Raw genomic sequence first — 6,744 nt, forward strand, 5'->3', positions numbered from 1 at the left:
TGAAGAAGGCTGAGCGCCGAAGAATTGATGCTTTTGAACTGTGGTGTTGGAGAAGACTCTTGAGAGTCCCTTGGACTGCAAGGAGATCCAACCAGTCCATTCTGAAGGAGATCAGCCCTGGGATTTCTTTGGAAGGAATGATGCTGAAGCTGAAACTCCAGTACTTTGGCCACCTCATGTGAAGAGTTGACTCATTGGAAAAGACTCTGACGCTGGGAGGGAAGGGGGGCAGGAGGAGAAGGGGACGACAGAGGATGAGATGGCTGGATGGCATCACTGAATGGATGGACGTGAGTCTGAGTGAACTCTGGGAGTTGGTGATCGACAGGGAGGCCTGGCGTGCTGCAATTCATGGGGTCGCAAAGAGTCAGACACGACTGAGTGACTGAACTGATCTAGTGTTTGTCAGGAATAAAACTTGCAGATATTCAAAACGGGGAAGCCTGGTAAGAGTTTTCTAGGCATGTCTTGGTATGCAATTTTAATTGTTAAGGCTTATATTTAGTTTGAGATACAAAAGTCCAGAGCAGAGAAATACAAAGGCAACAAGAATCTCCACAAATCCTTGTCAGGTATTTGAGAGTGTTTTTCTTTATTCTTGGAAGCCCTTGAAAAGGTTTGGGGTCCTGACCTTTCACTTCACTTTGCTCAAACTAATTCTGCCATGTTAAATTCTTGGCCACATATAATCGTGGCGTGTTTTGACCCCCCTGCCTGTGGGTGCTCACGTGCAGCTTACCATCCTGTGACAGTTCTTCCTCTCAAGTCCTGCCAAGGTCACAACGAAACACAACCAAGAAAGAATACGGCTTTAGGGCCACGGTCCTCTGAGATCTCAAGACCACGACTTGAGCATGAATAGTCAAGTGGCTAAAGCGATTACTAAGGAACAGATCCAGAAAGGAACTGAAGCTCATATGGGTGTCAGAGTGGCAGAATTTCATTATCAACAGCAGCTATTATGCTATAACTACACTGGAATGCCATGAAGAGTTGACAGACTTCCTGCCAGCTATTAGATGTAGGTAAGGGTGCATCCATTTTAGAATGCAAGGAAATGACCAAACATATAAAATGACTTGAATTCCACATATATATCGTATGACATGCCAAGGAGAAGGTGGTTTTAATATACGTTTTCTGAGTTCACCATTAATACCATATTATACTTGCAGCTGAGAAGAGATCTCTGCCCTACCTCCAAATTTTGGCTAAATGCTTTTGCTTGCCACTAAAATGGAGTCCTTTTCACAAAGACTGACAGCTCTTACCGTACCAACAAACTATATCGTATTCTTCCAGTTAGGTAAGAGGTACACAGGATATTTCATGTTACAAACATGAAAAAGTGTCTAAGTACTTGAAAATATTATTTTTGTAGAGTAATTGTTTTAAGTACTTTTTAAATAAAAAAGATTATTTTAGTAAAGGGAAATACTCCATAGCATACTTTGCAATTTGAACAAATATTTGAGGAAGTAAACCAGCAATCCCCATTTATCTTTTATTTAAATATAAATATATAAAAGTTAAGCATTCACCATGCTTGAGGCCCTGTTCTAAGCATTTAGTATTATCTTACTTAATCTCTATTTCCCTATCAAAGGAGTTCTATTTTTATATTTGTATTGCAGAGGAAAACCTCACACAGAATGAAATAAAGCAACATGCTTAAAGTTACCCCATCAAAATGCTTAAAGTTACCCCATCAAAAACTAACAAGGCTTCAACTTGAACCCAAGTAGATGAATGAGAGAACCTACACTTACCTTTTATTTATTTTTAATCTTTATTATGCATATACATACAATATGCATCCTAGTTTTATGTACTACACATGCAAGAAGCATCACAGTACTTATTCCCCAGTCTTTATTGGGGTTGCTAACTTATACTTGACATAAGGAAGCCCAGACTATCTTCCCTCCATCTTTCTCACTTCTGTTTTTTCTCTTGCTACTACTACTGCTAAGTCGCTTCAGTCGTGTCCAACTCTGCGCAACCCCATGGACTGCAGCCCACCAGGCTCCTCCGTCCATGGGATTCTCCAGGCAAGAGTACTGGAGTGGGGTGCTTTTTCTCTTGGGCCTTAATCAAATAGCAAGCAATGCCACTGGCAAACACCAGTCCTCTGATGTAGAAAAGCAAAGTCATTCTCTTTTCAGTACTCAAATCTCAATATACAGGCAAAGAACGCTTATATCACCTAAATAACGTAAGATTGTAACACCCAGCTCTTTTCACTGGCCCTCTACTTTTACACAGCTGAGGAGTAGAAGCAAAGAAGGGCTTATTTCCCTTGCTATTAGGCTTGAGTCTAATATGGCTTTCTCACATCTCAATACTACTGGAAGAGCACCAAAGAACTAGAGCAAATAGTACTGCTGTTTGTGTGACTCTGTAATGATTATCCCTGGAGCACTTGGCTGACTCTGAGCTGCCTCCCTAAGAATGATTCCCTGCGGTCTCAGCTCACTGAAATCTCAAGGAAAGAAACTGCCGTTAATCATACACTAAATGCTTGCCCTTTGTTTAAAAGTTAACTTCCCCTGGATGTGTCCTGGGTTCTGAGCATCCTTTAAATGAATAAATTAGTGAGACATTCATGCTTTTACCTCTGTAACTATTTAGCTTTTCTTCTCAGCTGGGAAGCTGGTCCAAAGGTTTCATTCAGAGGAACAAACATCATCTAGACAAACCTGCACTAACATTACCTGAGAGGCTACCATTAATGAAAGCAAATTAAAGCGCTATTGTTGTACTGTTTTAAATAGTGAAAGCTGACAGGTAAGAAACATTTAAGTATCAACTACACCTGAGTGAAAACTGAAGCTTCAATTAACCCCAGCAATTTCAGGGAACTCTGAGTGTGACCATCTGTAAGGCAAGGAGCTCAGGCAACACATACATCTTGTTTTAATCTTTCTTTGGATGATTATAATTTCAAAGTATAAATAAGGTTATTAGCAAGAACAGAATAATTACAGTAAGTATTTGCAGAGCACTTTGATCACACTATGACGTCAGTCATGCTGCAGCTTCAAAATGGGAATCTCATGCTGTGTTTGCTCTGCACGACCACCCTTGAAGGTGTCACTATGCACGCACTCACACACAAAGAGGTTATGGGACTCACACATTATATGAGGAAATTCACGTAAACCCATCTCAAAGCTGCCCTTATACTCAATATCTGAAGGATATACTGTTCTAATTGCTCTGGAATTTGTCTCCCAAAATTGGAGACCAGAATGAAATCTGTTTTAACTTACCCGCCTGGCATTTCACATTTCTGTGCACTACAGTAACTTCTGGAAGTAGTAATCAGACTTGGTGGACTGAGAAAAGGTGTTAAGTTACATGCATACTTTATGTGTTACGAGTCCTTACAATTTCTAGTAAAAAACTCACATGGATGAAGTTAATGGAATTCTACTCTTAATGAAGCTTCTCCTTTCTTTTTTTTTTTTTTTTTTTAGAAAGCAGCATTACCTTGAATGTATAGACATAAAAAGAAGAATGTTAAGACTTTCTGACCAAAGTGGATATTGTTCAGGGCAATTATAAAACATAAAATTCTTTGGCAGGAAGGTTAGATTATTGTTAGGATATGGTTAAAGAGTAGATCATAAATCCTGGAATAAGAGTATAGACCTGATACAAAAAAACTCCTGGGGACAAATGTAAGTCTTTGTACAGGGAAGTGGCCCAAAGACAGCAACATTTATGAAGTGCAACCTGTCATTCATTGCAAATGTCTCTAACCCTAAGTACACTAGATAGCAGGAGATGCTTATACCTGTAGGCAAGATTTATCCAGTCATGTTTGGACTAATGTATCAATAAGGCTGTCCTGGCACAAAATGGAGTATTATAAAGAATTCAAGTTGTAAGTGAATGTTATCCATAAAAAAAATCTGAAAGGTAATAGTGAATAAAAAGCACCCAAATGAATGTATTTCCATAATTTCAAAGGAATGTGGGGTTTAGGTAGGCAGAGATTATAGCATTATGTAAATTCTACTTTAAAGAACTATAATTAGTTATAACTTGCAAAAAATCAAGGCAAAATACACCATGATCTATCAGGTAAAATTTTGACTGTCACATCATAGGAGGCATGACACAGTCAGAAAAGGTGCCAGAGAATGGAAAGTAAAATTCACAAGAATGATACAACTTCTACATGAAAACAGAAAAGCTGCAAGTTTCCAGGGAGCAATACAGAATGCTATAGATATAGAGTGGGTGGACAAAGTACGTTAGATTCCTTATTAGGCATGCTTGCACTTGCCACCAATTAAAGTTAGATGTTGCTCCCACTGGCATCACCCCCTTTTCTCCTTTTGTTTTCAAGAGTTGTCTCAGCCTGGTCTTCTTCCACCCTCAGGCCTTTTATCCAACAGGAAACAGATCCCTGATTTCCTTGTAGCCTTGTGATTACGTACGTACGTGAAGTCGCTCAGTCGTGTCCGACTCTTTGCGACCCCATGGACTGTAGCCTACCAGGCTCCTCTGTCCATGGGATTTTCCAGGCAATAGTACTGGAGTGCCATTTCCTTCTCCAAAGGATCTTCCCAACCCAGGGATCGAACCCGGGTCTCCCGCATCGTAGACAGACGCTTTACCGTCTAAGCCACCAGGGAAATCCGTGTGATTACCTGGAGCTTAATTCCTACATCTTCTTCTTACTGAAAAGATTAGCCTTCCTAAAAATTCACCGTCTCATCTTCTCTTGCAGTTTTGTTCTAGATGACAGAAATCTGTTAAATGGCAAAAGTCTTTGCTTCCATACAGAAGAGAAAGGAGTTGAAGGACAGCTTGCTGGCACCCTCAACTCTGCCTTTTTCCTGAAAAGAAAGTGATGCTGTGTATAGGACAGAGAAAGGGCCTGGTTCTTGATGGTATCACTGAACAGGGAAACCAATGATAGTTATGACTTTCCTCTGGATTTCCTACTAGATGAGAAAAATAAATCCTTACATATTTTAGCCACTATTAGGTTTTCTGTAATTATCACCCAAGAGGAGCTAAACATAATCTCCATTACTGGATCCATTAGAAATCCAGGGACAAGTCTACTAGGTTCCTGCCTTCAAGAATCCTACTAACATGTGAAGAAGAAAGATGCAAACGGAGTCCTGTTACATGTGTAACAGAGGTGAGCATAAAGTGCTATTAGAGTACAGAGGAATGAGTGATTAAGTCTCTTGCTTGCGGTTAGGGAACGCTTCTTGGTGGAGTCAACATCTGTACTGGGTCTAGGAGAGTGAGTGGCAACATTCCAAGGAGATAAGGATAAAAGCCAGGGCACCTCAGACAGAGGAACTAGCAGAAATAAAGACAAAGAAGTGTGAAAATGTGTGGTATTGTTAGGGGACGCACACTGATTGAAACCGCCCACCCTGGCCAGGCACCATAGTATCCATGTGCCTGAGTTGTTTTACGACAGGAGAGCCTGATCAGGAATATGGAACTAATAAACCACCACCAACCAGAAGAGTTTGGGAAAGGTCAAAAGGAGACACCGCGTGTCTGTCCACTTCCCAGAATCCCTCTCGCTAGCATCCATCTTGGCTGAGCGACACGTGCACCACCAGGAAAAGACTATGAATTAGAATGACTGGCCAAAGACCACCAGGAAACTAATCCCATCACCATATAACCCGAGACTGCGAGCCACGCGGCACAGCAGTTCTCCTGGGTTCCCTGACCCTACTGCTCTCCACCTGGGTGCCCTTTCCTAATAAAATCTCTTGCTTTGTCAGCACATGTGTCTCCTTGGACAATTCATTTCCGAGTGTTAGACAAGAGCCCAGTTTCGGGCCCTGGAAGGGGTCCCCCTTCCTGCAACAAATGGCGACTCTGGTGGGGACTCTTCTTCACTGAGACTGACATCCTGACCACTCGGGGTACTCAGGGGCCAGCTTGCCTGCCAATGGACCAGACTCAGCGGCCGCAACTGGGACCCTTTTGTCCGTGGTCTCCTCCTGACGTGGACAACTGGCCAGAGTGCCCCGACCAGTAAGGAACAAGAGACTTTATTGACCTCTCTCTTTCCACTCCTTAACCCTTCCTATCCTTCCCTGTTTTTCTAGTCCCTCGGTCCTAGATGCAGGAATCTGGTCAAAGGGCCTCAACCTGAGCTGAGGATTGGAGACTGATCACCTCCTCTTGGCAGATAACTCAAATTCTGGTTCTGGTCGGGTCTGATTTCTGGTAGGGCCGAGTTCCAGTCCTCCCTTCTCTGGAGGCCCAGGGTAAAGTCCCATAATGCCTGGGTATCTGCAGGTGGCAGGAGACGTCTGTAAGGCCACCCCTTTGGCCCCCTCTCCCACCTCCTCCCCCTTCTTCTTTCAACCTGGCTTCCTTTCCTCCCTTTGAAATCTTTGAAGACCCGAGATATTTTCCTTTACTCTGTTAGTACTTGGATCTGAAGTTCTGTGTCTCTATAGGAGGTTTTCTGAGAGACTGTATTCTTGTATTTAAGGGAGTGTCTGATGAGGACTGCCAGGTTTGTATGTGTGTGTTTTATCTCTGTGTTCTGTGTTGTGATTTTTGATGGCCATTTTGCTTTGTCTGGTCACCATTTGGTTTAGACCTGCCGCCATTTTGTTAAAACTTGATTTTCTTTCCCTGTGCCTTGAGACCAGGGCTCTCAGAAACATTTATCTAGACCATCTCTTAACTCCTGAGACTGAGGAAAAAGGAAAAAAAGACTTTAAAAAATTTATTTCAACTGTT

The 6,744-nt window shown here is 42.0% G+C and overlaps 1 protein-coding gene across 3 annotated transcripts in view; it reads right to left on the reverse strand.

The window, feature by feature from the left end:
• METTL8 (methyltransferase like 8) overlaps positions 1–6,744 on the reverse strand; it is an 85,326-nt gene that overhangs the window by 45,325 nt on the left and 33,257 nt on the right. The window lies entirely within an intron of this gene.

Source organism: Bison bison, unplaced genomic scaffold, assembly GCF_000754665.1.
Source record: "Bison bison bison isolate TAMUID 2011002044 unplaced genomic scaffold, Bison_UMD1.0 scf7180017864190, whole genome shotgun sequence".
In the NCBI taxonomy this organism is placed as follows: Eukaryota; Metazoa; Chordata; class Mammalia; order Artiodactyla; family Bovidae; genus Bison; species Bison bison.